This window comes from Oryzias latipes, chromosome 20 (genome assembly GCF_053564925.1).
Source record: "Oryzias latipes strain Hd-rR chromosome 20, Olatipes_Hd-rR_3.1".
Taxonomy (NCBI): domain Eukaryota; kingdom Metazoa; phylum Chordata; class Actinopteri; order Beloniformes; family Adrianichthyidae; genus Oryzias; species Oryzias latipes.
In genome coordinates this window covers 14,597,400-14,610,338 of record NC_136256.1, presented here as the reverse complement: position 1 = coordinate 14,610,338, position 12,939 = coordinate 14,597,400, and the positions used below count along the sequence as shown (strand labels likewise).

The window sequence follows — 12,939 nt, the reverse complement described above, 5'->3', positions numbered from 1 at the left end:
GCTGGAACTAGCAGAAGAGATCACATCACTCCTGTGTTAGTTTCACTCCATTGGCTCCCAGTTGATTCCAGAATCAAGTTCAAGATCCTCCTGTTAACCTATAAGGCCTTACATGGAATGGCCCCGTCCTATATTAAGGACCTCATAGTCCCTTACCATCCAATGAGAACATTTCGCTCGCAAAATGCAGGACTGCTTGTGGTTCCTAGAATTAGTAAAAGTACGGTTGAAGGTAGAGCGTTTAGCCACCAAGCCCCTGTCTTATGGAATAAGCTCCCAGCTCATGTAAGAGAGGCCGACTCAGTTTCTACATTCAAAGTTAGACTGAAAACATTCCTCTTTGGACAGGCTTATTGTCAGACTAGTTAGTATTCAGAGATTATTTAACTTAATGTTAATTTGTTTAAATTAAACTTAATAATAACTATTTCTTTTAAAAGGCTGCTAGAAGTTGAAGCTGGGGAAACTATGGTGCACTGGGGTTCTGTCCTCTTTTCTCTTCTACTTCTACCCTTCCTCTCCTCTATTCTTGATCATAATTTATCATTTAGTTCTCCATGCCTCTGTTTGGTGCAGTGCGATTCATGTATTGTCCCTCTTTTCCTCTCCCCCCCTGGGGAGTGGGAGTGTTTCCAGATTCCAGTTGTTTCATCCGTGCTCCAGTTCCTGACAGTCTACCTCGCTTTTGCTCCCGCTCCTACACCTGGCTGTGGCTCCTGTCTCCGGCTCGACTCGCGCCTTTGACTGTCCCCACAACCACGAATGGATGAAGCTCGTCTGCTGGACTTTATATATGTAGTTGTAGATTTAGATAAGTTCATTCTTCTCTAAGAGTTCTGGTAAATCGTCTGTCCGTCCTGGGGGAGGATCCCTCCTTCATGTGGGCACCCCTGAGGTTTCTTCGTTTTTTCCGGAATCCGTTTTTTTGGGAGTTTTTCCTTACCGCGAAGGGGGGTCTAAGGGCAGGGATGCCAGTATAGCTTAGTCAGTTTGTTAGTTCATTTTAGTATTTCCCTATTGAACTCTTTGTATTCGTGATCCTTTTGATTTCATGTTTTACTTCGAAGCCCATCGAGACGACTGTTGTTGTGATTTTGGGCTATACAAATAAAATTGAATTGAATTGTTTCATTTACAGAATGTAAATTACTTAAAAACAGTAATATGTCCACACCCTCAGGTTGTACCTGAGGGTGTGGACATTTCCCTAGAAATATTTACAGAAACTGGTGCGTGATCACTGATAATAATTGGATGAATGTTGGAACTTTTAATTTCTTTTAGAAGAGATTTACTGATTAATAAATATTCTAAACGGGAGTGTGAATGGTGAACTGGAGAAAAAAAGGTGAACCTCTTAGTGTTTGGGTGACATGAGCACCAAGCGTCGCAGAGACCCAGATCATTCATGTACTGCTTTAGTATACTTGCAGACCGCCATGTATGCTGGTTTGCTGCTGTGCTGAGTCTGTCAAGTTCAGGATTCAGAATCAGATTGGCGTCTCCTCCTAAAATGATTGTGGAGTCAGAGTGAACCGCGAGTGAGGTGAAGAATCTGAGAAAGAAGGAAGAGTCGTCAACATTCGGGCCATAGACACTGGCTATGCAATAGTCCTTATTCTGAATGGATATATTAATAATTACAAATCTGCCTTTTGAGTCAGTAACTGTATGCTTGAGTGAATGTGATGTTTTTATTAATCAAAACAGCAACTCCTCTTTGTTTGGAGTTGTAACTAGAAGAATACATGACTGGAAATCGTAAGCAGCACAGGAGATGATCAGCTGATTTTGATAAATGGGTCTCCTGCAGTAAGGCTATATCTGCTTTAAGATCATTCAGGTGAGTTAACACTGTCAATTTTTTTGGCCCAGAGCCAAGTCCACGCACATTCCAGCTAACGATGTTAAGACTATTCATAGCTGCTCTGACCAAGAGAGTGTAAGGCTAAATAGAGCGTGTGCCGGTCCGTGTGCGCGTGCCCGCTGATCGATGAAGGAACGCTGTGCGTTTGTTTGCGTTTCTGACTGTGTGGGCTGCATGTTGCGTGTCCTATGTGGGCTTTTGTGAGGTGTTTGCGGGATGTCCGCGAGTGTGAGCTGGTTCGTGTGCGCGCTTGTTGTCGCGCACGTGCCCGTTCCGTGCATAAATGAATACCAACTTACCGAGGGACGTGTTGCCTTTGGATAATTTACATATGGGGAGGGGGGAGAGAGGGGGAAACTAAAATGAAGAAAGAAGTAAAGAAAAACAGAAAGAAACAAACATAACAAGAAAAACAACAGAACCATGAGAGGCGAGAAAAATTAAACTGCTTCAACGAGATGGAGGTGGGATGATTGATGAGCCGGTTTCATTCATTTAACACGTTTAGCCACTGTTTTTAGCGCAGCATGGATGTCAGATCTTCGGCAAAGCCAGGGGGTGATCTCCGGGTCTCGGAAGAGCCGGCCATCCACGAACAGTTTATCCACAGAAACCACAGCTCTGGACCCATTGGCAATGTGTTTTTTCCTCAGAGGAAAAAGGATCTTTCTGCGCCGCAGAATCTCAACCGGAATCTGGTCGTTCACGCTAAAGTGCGTTCCCTTCAGCTTCCGGCCGCGGCTCTTCACCAGCTCCTTCTGCTTAAAGTGGTCAAATTTGGCTACAATCTGTCTCGGACGCTGGTTGTCGGACCTTCTTCCTCCGAGCCGGTGCACCCTCTGGAACGCGATCTTCTGCACCTCCTCCTTGGGGAGCTTCAGAAGGGCTTCACCGTGGCCTCCGGGTCCTCTCCTGCCTCGTCTGGAATCCCCGAGATCACCAGGTTGTCCCTCATGCTCCTCGACTGAAGATCCAGGAGGGTTTCTTCGATCGAGCGGTTTTCCTCAGAAAGGCGAGCGGTGTCACTGCTCAGGGTCTTGACAGTTTCTCTGAGGGCCTGATTCTCCGCTGCAAGCTCCCGCACCTGCTGCTGGCTGAACTCTAAAGACTCCTGCAGGCCTTGGAACTCTCTATGGAGGATCTCTAGCAGATTCAAGCGGCAATCAAGGCTGGGGAGCTTTTTATCTATGGAATCTAAAGTGTCACTGATTCCGCTGCCTGGAGAGGAGGCAGCTCAAGAATGTTCTGGACGGATGCGTTTGGGGGAAGGAGTGGTGGTGTTGGTCTTCCCCATAACAAAGGTATTGTAGCAGCCGTCTATAATTTTCCAGGTCCTCCAGGCTGTCAAAAAGCTTATTGAACTTTTACAGATGTTAGTTTTACAGCTAATTTGATATGGCGGTAAAGTGATATAATACAGAAATGTTTGTTCAGCTACTTACGCACCGCCAAGTTGAGTTGCCACACCGGTCTCGTTGAGTCTCACGATACTACAGCATCAGCTCCCCCTACTACAGCATCCCTCCAGTCCATGTAACCTATTTTGCAGACCTATTATCTCTGCAAGACAACTCCAAATCTGCATGCATGGCCAACTTTAATAATGCTAGACTACCAGTAAATGTTTTTTTTTTTTAAATACACATTACAGACGGTTTAAGTCTGAAGTGTCACATGGATTGTGACTTAAATCTGATAATCAAGTGAGGAAAACATTTGAATATTTTTTTTGTAGTCATCAGATTTCTACAATACATGTAAATGCAATTCATTTGTCAGTTTGTCTGATTATTTCTAAAGACTGAGGTCTTTTAAACAGTCATTATCACCTGGATTATTCCCCTGACATGATCACGTGATCACCACAATCGTTTTTCCCATACTATAACTCGTGCTTCTTATTTTTTAAAAGTTTTATATGTTACGGAACCCGTGTCCTGACACTAAAATATTAAAATATATCTTGTTCCAACAGATTAATATCTCGTTCGCAAGAAATACTACTCCGTTCCCTCAAAATGATTAATTTGTTCGAACGCAATAATTAATCCATTCGAACTCAATAATTATTCACGACGTAAGTCATTCACACGGATATGCTCTCCTTATGGCCGCAAAAGCCGCTTTCAGCGGTAACTTCCGTGTCCCTGTGACCCACATTCGTTCAAGAAAGGAACATGAAAAACAAGAATGATCACTTTATTACTGTCTCAATGAATATTAGAAAAATGTAAGATTTATAGTCATAAGATTTTTATAAAAATTCAAGGATTAAAAGAAAGAGACGACGAGAAGATCCGAGATATCATTGGAATCCTGACCCAGATCGCTCCGGATTGGAAAGAGAAGAAGGACATGATGGTGGATACAGTTCGGTTGGGGAGAAAAGAGGAGGAGGGCAGACACCGAGAGGTCATCATACAATTTGTTATGAGGCACCACAGAAACGCCATCTGGAGAAAAACCAGGAACTGTTCAACCTGTAAGAATCTGGGAATCGTCTTCAAGGAGGATTTCTCCAAAGCTGACAGAGAAGCTCGAGCAGCGGCCTGGCCGAAGATGGAAGAAGCCCGAGCAGCAGGGAAACATGTGTTAAGGGGGTGGTTGATGGTGAAAGGCAGTAAGAAGTTTGAATATGGAATGAAAAGATGAAATTGAATTATTGCAGGTTAGAGGGACGATCTGGGTGAGAACACACGAGCCACCAAAGAGGAACCGGGTATTTTTGGCCACAAAAACAATTAATCCTAAAAACTGACTGGCCAATGAGATGGTAAAAAAAACTATAAAATACATATAACAGCTCTAAAAAGTATAAAATACAATAAGATGCAGAAACAGGGTAAAAACTACTACAAAGCAATACTAAAAGTCCGGGGGACAGTCGACAAAAGCAGCTTTGGGAGACAGCAAATCCGGAATCCAGGGAACGTCCTCCACCCGCCAGACTTGACCCATGATGTCCTTTCTCCATGACCAGGGAAGTCCTCGGGTCACACGCACCAGGACCTGCAGGCAAACACATCTGCCAGCACCAGAAGCAACCACGGTTGCCTTAGGCCAACCACGGTTGCCTGAGGAGTGTGGCTACGCTTTCCCATACTAACAGGGCAGACAGAGTTCCCCTCTGCCTCTGCGTGTATTCAGCCTCACACACTCCTCCCCGTGTCATGTCGCTTCTGGCTGGCCTTCCGGTACGCTGGGACTCCTGTGTGGAAACACACAAGCGGCAGCACCAAAGGTACTCCAACATCCATGCTGGACCCAGCCATCTTGTGTGTTTCTACCAGTCTGCTAAGTCACGTCGGGCTACTTACAACACAGGCAGGGTCCCTGCCCGGCCCCTGCGTGTTGACGGTATGGCAGAACTGGTGGTCCCAGCGGTCCAATTGCCCCCGGTGTGTGCGCCCTCCTCACTCCATTGGTGCATTTAATGAGTGGTCTGGCGGTCCAAATGCGTCCCGTGTATACAGGCCCGATGGTTCCCGGTGTGTATGCCATGCTCCCAGGGTGCGCAGGACCAAGCGCCCCTGGGGTATGCGCCCTCCTGGCCGTGCAGGAACTTTTCCCAGAGTCTGCTACATTCTGGAGCGCACGTCTGCTTCTCTGTTCCACTCCTATATAGTCTCTCAATTAAGAGCAGGTGCTTCTAATTAAGGGGCGTGTCCACATGCAGCATGCAAGGGGTGTAAAAACACAACAAACATGCAAAAAACCATCCAATCATGCATTTAGTTTGTCCCACCTGCTCACACGTGTACTACAGAGGACCGGTGGGCTACATCAATGGTATCAGGGTTCGTGTGGACTGAGCTGGTTCAATAAAACAGTTCAAAGAAGGAAAAGGATGGAGAAAAAAAAGAAAAAAAAGGTTATTTATAGGTTTTTCATGCTAGTTAATGCTAATTCACATCTACTGTAATGGTTCTGACAAAATTTATCTTGGGGTTAAAATCTCGGTCCTCAAAGATTATACAGTTTTAGGGGCATATTCAACGCTTGTAGTTCCAGCTTCTTTAGCTTTATCTTTTTGTGTTATTCGTATTTTTTTTATTTTTATGTCTTTGTCACAGTCATTATGTTCTTATGTTACACTAGATGCTAGGGGTCTGAGATATTCTGTCAAAAGAAAATCTGTGTTTTTGTTTTGTAAGAATCAAAGAGCTCAGTGTTTCCTTCTGCAGGAAACTCATTCCAGTGAAAGTGATGAAAAATTCTGGTCTAATCTGTGGGGCGATAAAATCTACCTTAGTTATGACAGTAATAGGTCAGCAGGGGTCGCTACACTACTGAATAACTTTCCAGGGAAATTGTTAACAGTGAAGAGGGATGATTCAGGTCAGTGGATTATTTGCATTTTTTATCTTGATGGATGTTTTTTAGCTCTAGGTAATGTTTATGGCTAAAATTGTAATGCTCAAAATAAATTAACGTTTCCCCATTTAAAGACCTTAGATAGAGATATCCAATTCAAATACGAATAATCGGTGGGGATTTTAACATGGTGGAAGATGATTGGCTGGACAGATCTCCATCTGCATTTCTGAATCACCATCATAATCCAACACTCCTTCATTTCTGCACAGAGCTGCACCTAATAGATGTATGGCATAGAGATTTCCCTGATGCTTAAGCCTTTACCGGGTTTAAACCAGATGGTACAGCCAAATCTAGACTAGACTTTTGGCTAATCTCAGATGATCATCAGAGTTTCATCCCGAAAGTAAACATTTCAGCTGCTCCATTAACAGATCACAGTGTGGTCAGACTTTCCGTCCAACTTCAGAGTTCTCAGTCTAGAAACAAAGGCTATTGGAAATTTCACTCCAATCTTCTTAATGATGAAACATATTGTCAAAACATTATTTATAAAATTAATAAAATTAATAGGGAGGCTCACTTCACGTCTTATAGAGATAGATGGGAGTTTTTTAAATATAAAGTGAGACAAATTTCCATATCTAGAGGTAAGCAGATGAGTAAGCAGTATAAATCAAGAAAGAAGAAATTATCAAAGAAATAAACTCAATATGTCACAATTTGGACTCAGATGAAAATCATAAACAGCAAATGATTATCTTGCAATCCTCCTTGGATAAAATGTACATAAAGAAGGTCAAAGGTGCATATATCAGATCGAGAGCAAGATGGATTGAGGAAGGGGAAAAAAGTTCTGCATATTTTTGTTGACTGGAAAAAAGAAGGCAAGAGCGAGACCAATGAGTTCTATCGCTAGAGGAGACGTCACATGGTTCCTCATGGGAGGAGAGCACCGCCATCTTGGTGAGGTCAAGTTACTGCTGCAGTGCATGCATGTGATCAAATCGTTTGCATATTACCAGTTCATTGTTTGGGTTTCAACTGCCAAAATCAGATAAATGAGTCCATGAAGGAGGAAGGTATATCATTTCACAGGTAAGTATTTTAATTTTTTCTTTTAATGCTGCAGGGGCTTTATTAATAGTACACATGTTGACATGCATGATGCTGCAGGGCTATTATCAACATGCTGCATGATGTACGGATAATTTGCTGTCGACATAAATGTACATTTTATTTTGCTAAACCTGTATACAGCATACTAGGCTATTATAGTAATATAGATTTATACATTTCTGACTCAGTGACTGAACTTTTCTTGCAGGTTTCCAATGGATTCAGACTTAGGGAAAAAGTGGATCTTAGCTATCAAAAGAGCTAACCCAGATGGATCACTGTAGTACCAACTAGCAATACAGTCTGGCTATGTTCAAAAGATTTGTGGAAACACATTTAGATAAGAGGCCAGACTGTTTGCTTGAAACCCGACACCATACCATCTGTGTTATACTCACATGAATCAATATAAATCTATTGTTTTTCTTTGTTGTTGTTGTTTTTTTTAGGGTAAATCTATTGTTCACTTTTGGACTTCTTTTGAATATTTATTATTATTATTATTATTATTATTATTAATAGACTTGTTTTTTATTATTTATTGACTTATTATTTATTTATTGTTATTATTTACTGTTTGTATTGACTTACTATTGATTTATTATAATTGTTATTATTGACTTATTGTTGGGTTTTTCTAAATAATTTAAATTACATGTCAAAGAGGTTTAAAACTTCTAAATGTTTAGAAATTATATTTAAAAATTCTTTGTAATAATCTTTTTATTTGTAAGTTCTGCAACAATGCATTTTCATTAAAGTTTGAGCTTTTAAGGCTGACTGTTTCTCTTCTTTAACGACAACAAATGATGTATCTATATATATATTATATATAAATATAATATATTTACATATATGTATAAATATATATAAATGTAAAAATATATATAGCTTATAAAAGCTACTTAGACACCACTAAGCAATAGAAATCATTGTCATGTGGGCGTCGTCGACCTCACCAAGATGGCGTCGCGCTCCGCCACCGTCGGCCAGGCTTCTAAAGCGGGCGTGTCTCCTCTAGCGATATAACTCATTGAGCGAAACAGTGTAAAAACTTTGTTAATAAAAGATGTGGAGTGCACAGCTCCTACAACAATTACAAAAGAAAATTTTCAGTTCTACAGTGAGTTATACGCGTCCTCATACTCCCTCCATGATGCTGAAGCCTTTTTAAAACAAATCAAACATTTGGTCCCTAAAATAGATGATGGCTGCAGAGAGCTTTGTGAGGCAAAGATCACCATGTCAGAGGTAGAAGATGCTTTAAGATGCTTAGCTTTGGACAAATCTCCAGGTTCAGATGTGCGGACTGTTAATTTTTATAGACATTTCTGGGAACATGTGAAAGACCTGCTTTATTTGACACTGAAGGAAATAACTAACACGTAAACTCTACCAACAACTATGAAGCAAGGCATCAGAACTCTCATACCTAAATCTGGCAAAGATCCTCGACTGATTTATAATCTGAGACCAATTACCTTACTTAATAACGACTATAAAATCTTAACTCACATATTTGCCTATAGAATGAAAACTGGGATGTCCCAGATTATTTCTGACACTCAGTCTGGCTTTCTGATAAGCCGATCCATTCATAATAACATCCGCCTCATACTGGACCTGTTAGATTACAATTATCTGATAGAAGACGAAGGCTTCATTTTGTTCCTTGATTTTTTAAAGCCTTTGACAGTCCAACATCAATTCATGTTTCAAACTTTAGATTTATTTGGCTTTGGACCCAACTTTATCAATCTCACCAAAACACTTTATGGAGATACGAATAGTGTCATTTCTTTGCCACATGGGACCTCGCCGAGATTCTCCATTAACATTTGAGAAACTTAATGCTTTAGGCCAGCAAATAGCAATCACTCAGTTCGCTGACAATACAGCTATTTTTATGAAGGACAGCAGTCAGATTTCTGTGATTTTACAATTAATAAATGTTTTCTCCAGAGCTTCTGGTCTGAAATTCAATCTAAATCAATGTGAATTATTGCCAATTAAAGATCCCACTTTAACAACAATTCAAAAAATTCCTGTTAAATCCCAAGTAAAATATCTGGGTATTCACCAAACCAAAGACTCCAAATCATTGGACTTTTGGAAAACTCTAGATAATTGTAAATTAAACCTAAATTTGTGGTCCAACCGAGATATTCCTATTCTGGGCAGAGTTTTTCTAGTAAAGATGGAATCTCTGTCAAGATTAATCTACCCTGCATATTCTTTATCCTTCCCTAAATCTGCAATTAAAGATATAAATATAATTCATTTTAAGTTCATTTAGAAATACAAAACTCATTATATTAAAAAAAGTGTGATGTTAACAGATTATGAGGAGGGAGGACTTATAGCTATTGATGTTGAGTGTTTAGACGGGACGATTAAAATCAACTGGCTGAGATCCTTCTTAAAGTACGAAAAAGGTTTCTGGTATCAATTCCCCTCTAAAATATTAAGGGATGTAGTTGGAATTAACGTTCTGCTTAAATGTGACTATGATCTAAAGAAAACTGCCAATCAAACTTTCTGCCTTTCATCAACAAGTTTTATTGCACTGGAAACTGATTTATAAGCATAACTTTAGTCTGCACACCACGCCTCTTTGGAACTGCTGTTATGTGTTACGGAGAAACAAATCCTTGTTTTACAATAACTGGCTGACTAAAGGGATATGGTCTGTTCTGCATCTACTGGATCATTCTGGAAACATTTTGACGCTTGAACATTTTAGTTCTAAATTTCAGTTATTTGATCGGAAACAATATGATGCTGTGATCAAAGCTCCTCCTCGGTCATTGATACAATTAGTGAAACGAAGATTAATTAAAACTTCATTCACTCTAATTGGATGGGCAGCAAAGACAGAATTACCTAACAGCTTCATGCGCAGATTGTTTGTTAAATGACTCTTCCAAACACATCTCATCAGAAGAAAAGCATTTCTAAACACTTCTCTTAAGAAGAGGTATTTGAATTAAGGTTGAATTACTTAAAATTCTGTATTTTACCAAAGGTAAAAGACATCCATGTAAAACAATTAGTGATGTTTATCCATCCAAGGAATTTTTTGAGACTTCGTTTTGGGTTTGAAGAGAATGACTGCAGTTTTTATTTAAAGGACATTGAGACTGTGGATCATTTATACTTTAACTGTGGAGTTATAAAAACAATCTGGGAAGATTTATATGGAGTCTTATAATGTTCATAATCAAATAAATAAATATTTAATTAAATAGATAAATATGACCTCATGAAAATACACAATCAACCAATAAATCTCTCATAAATATATAAAAAGATCATGAAATGGTGAAAAACCTGCACACTGATTTTAAATTAGCCATTATATTATTCAATATTTTTCATTTTGCTTTAAAAACCTGTTCATTATTTTTAAACAGCATTTTAAAATATTCATTTTAATCATGTGGAATATTATTACAATTCTACGTCTTTTTTCAGAACCTTGGATTTCAAAATCAATATTTTCCAAAGTAGCTTTGTTTTTATTGCACGTTGCTGTTTTTCCACAATGGACGATTTATTTCACGAAGAGCTTTTTCAGGAGAATACAAGGAAAGTTTTATATACACTGTACACAAAAATAAATATTTGGAGACCAAACCACTTTTTATCACATTTCATAATGAGCTCTGTTTTTACTTTCAATCACTTCATTATATGAAAAAGAAGGATGGCTTGAAATTGCTTAGTTTTGTTCAGAAATACAAACTTCACAAGTACCCCTAACCAGTATTAGACTATTTAGATTGGTTCTGTTATTTTATTTTATTTTTATTTATTTGTGTGTAATGTTCATTGATTTTTTTCTCTCTATTCTTTATTTTCTATGTTAATATGTTATTTGGCAATGGTGATGGATCTTCGAAGTTATGTTGATTACATGGTTATTCTTCTTCTTTCTCTTTCGGCTTTTCCCATCAGGGGTCGCCACAGCGAATCATCCTTTTCCACCTCGCTCTATCATGAACATCTTCTACCCTAACATTAGCCAACTTCATGTCCTCTGTTAAGACATCCATGTATCTCCTATTTGGCCGTCCTCTTGCCCTCCTGCCAGGCAGCTCCATCTCCAACATCCTTCTACCAATATATCCACTATCCCTCCTCTGAACGTGTCCAAACCATCTCAGTCTGGCTTCTCTGACTTTGTCGCTAACACAGGCAACATGAGCCGTCCCTCTGATGTACTCGTTCCTTATCCTGTCTAACCTGGTCACTCCTAAGGAGAACCTCAACATCTTCATCTCTGCTACCTCCATCTCAGCCTCTTGTCTCTGTCTCACTGCTACCGTCTCTAACCCATAGAGCAGAGCTGGTCTCACCACTGTCTTGTACACCTTTCCTTTGAGTCTTGCTGACACTCTTCTGTCACACAACACTCCTGACACTTTCCTCCACCCGCTCCAACCTGCCTGCACTCGCCTCTTCACCTCTTTTCCACACTCCCCATCACACTGAACTGTTGACCCCAAGTACTTAAACTCCTGCACCTTCTTCACCTCAGCCCCCTGTAACCTAACGCTTCTACCTTGATCCCTCTCGTTCAGACACATGTATTCTGTCTTACTACGACTGACCTTCATGCCTCTTCTTTCCAGAGCAAACCTCCACCTCTCTAGCTCAGTGATGAAAGTCAGGCAAGGAAAAAATCCCTGAACCTTTCTTTGAGCGATATGGCGGGCACAGAGCGAAATTTTGGAAAAATACGTGGTCTTAGATGCATTCTGGTGCATTCTGGCAACTAGTTATTCACTTCTTTATCAAGAAACTAAGACTAATTGGAGCATCATGATTTGTCATTCAAACCCCTAGTTTGACTCTCCATTAAGGACTTGCTGGTCCTAAAAAAGAATTTGGAAAATTGCTCAAAGTAACACAATCCTACAATCTACGCTTTTCCTTAAAGCTGCAAAACATACAATTGCTAAAATATAGTAACATCAAAGCCCCAAATGGCAAAAAGAACACCAGTAACTATGATATTCTATGAAAATACCTCAGTTATTTATACATTATTTCTGCTTTAGAAATGACTGATGTACAACATCCACTTGCACTGTTTTCTCAAACTATAATTACATCAAAATATGGGATCTGCTTTAAACTATAATACTATAACATAATACATCAATTCTTTAACACCAATACTAAGTAATCTGGGAAATATCAAAACAAACATACAAACTAAATTAAACATTGTAAACATTATTTTTTAAGGGAGTGCGGGTCCAAACCATCAAATACTTATAATTAATGTCAACTATACTGAACTAAATCATGGGAATTAGGAAATACAAATAAATTAGATAAAGAAATGTATTCAAAATAAAAACTGAAACTCAAAACTAAAATTGAAATTATTTCAAAATGTGGTTTTGAGATTATTTTACACAAAAAAGTATTTGACCTACACTACCTTAAAAATCTTTTTTTTCCAGCCAAGACCACTTCAATTTGTTTTTTATCGTCTTCTCACAACTGAGGTCGTGACCACGCTCAATAATGACGATGCCTGCCATTATTTTAACACAAATTTGATCGCAAACTCTTCAGATGTGTTTGTGAAAGTTTAGCGTGGGTCCGCCAGTTTTGGTCTCTAG

General features: G+C 39.5%; 1 protein-coding gene across 6 annotated transcripts in view; it reads right to left on the bottom strand.

The window, feature by feature from the left end:
• Window positions 1-12,939, bottom strand: part of LOC101155254 (leukocyte elastase inhibitor-like) — a 32,931-nt gene that overhangs the window by 16,801 nt on the left and 3,191 nt on the right. For 2 of the 6 annotated variants that reach the window (XM_078938406.1, XM_078938405.1), the window contains one exon: window positions 5,613-5,680. The exons of the other annotated variants lie outside the window; for them this stretch is intronic. The gene's annotated coding sequence lies outside the window, so the exon portion shown is untranslated. The remainder of the gene's footprint in view (window positions 1-5,612; window positions 5,681-12,939) is intronic. 6 annotated transcript variants of the gene reach the window in all.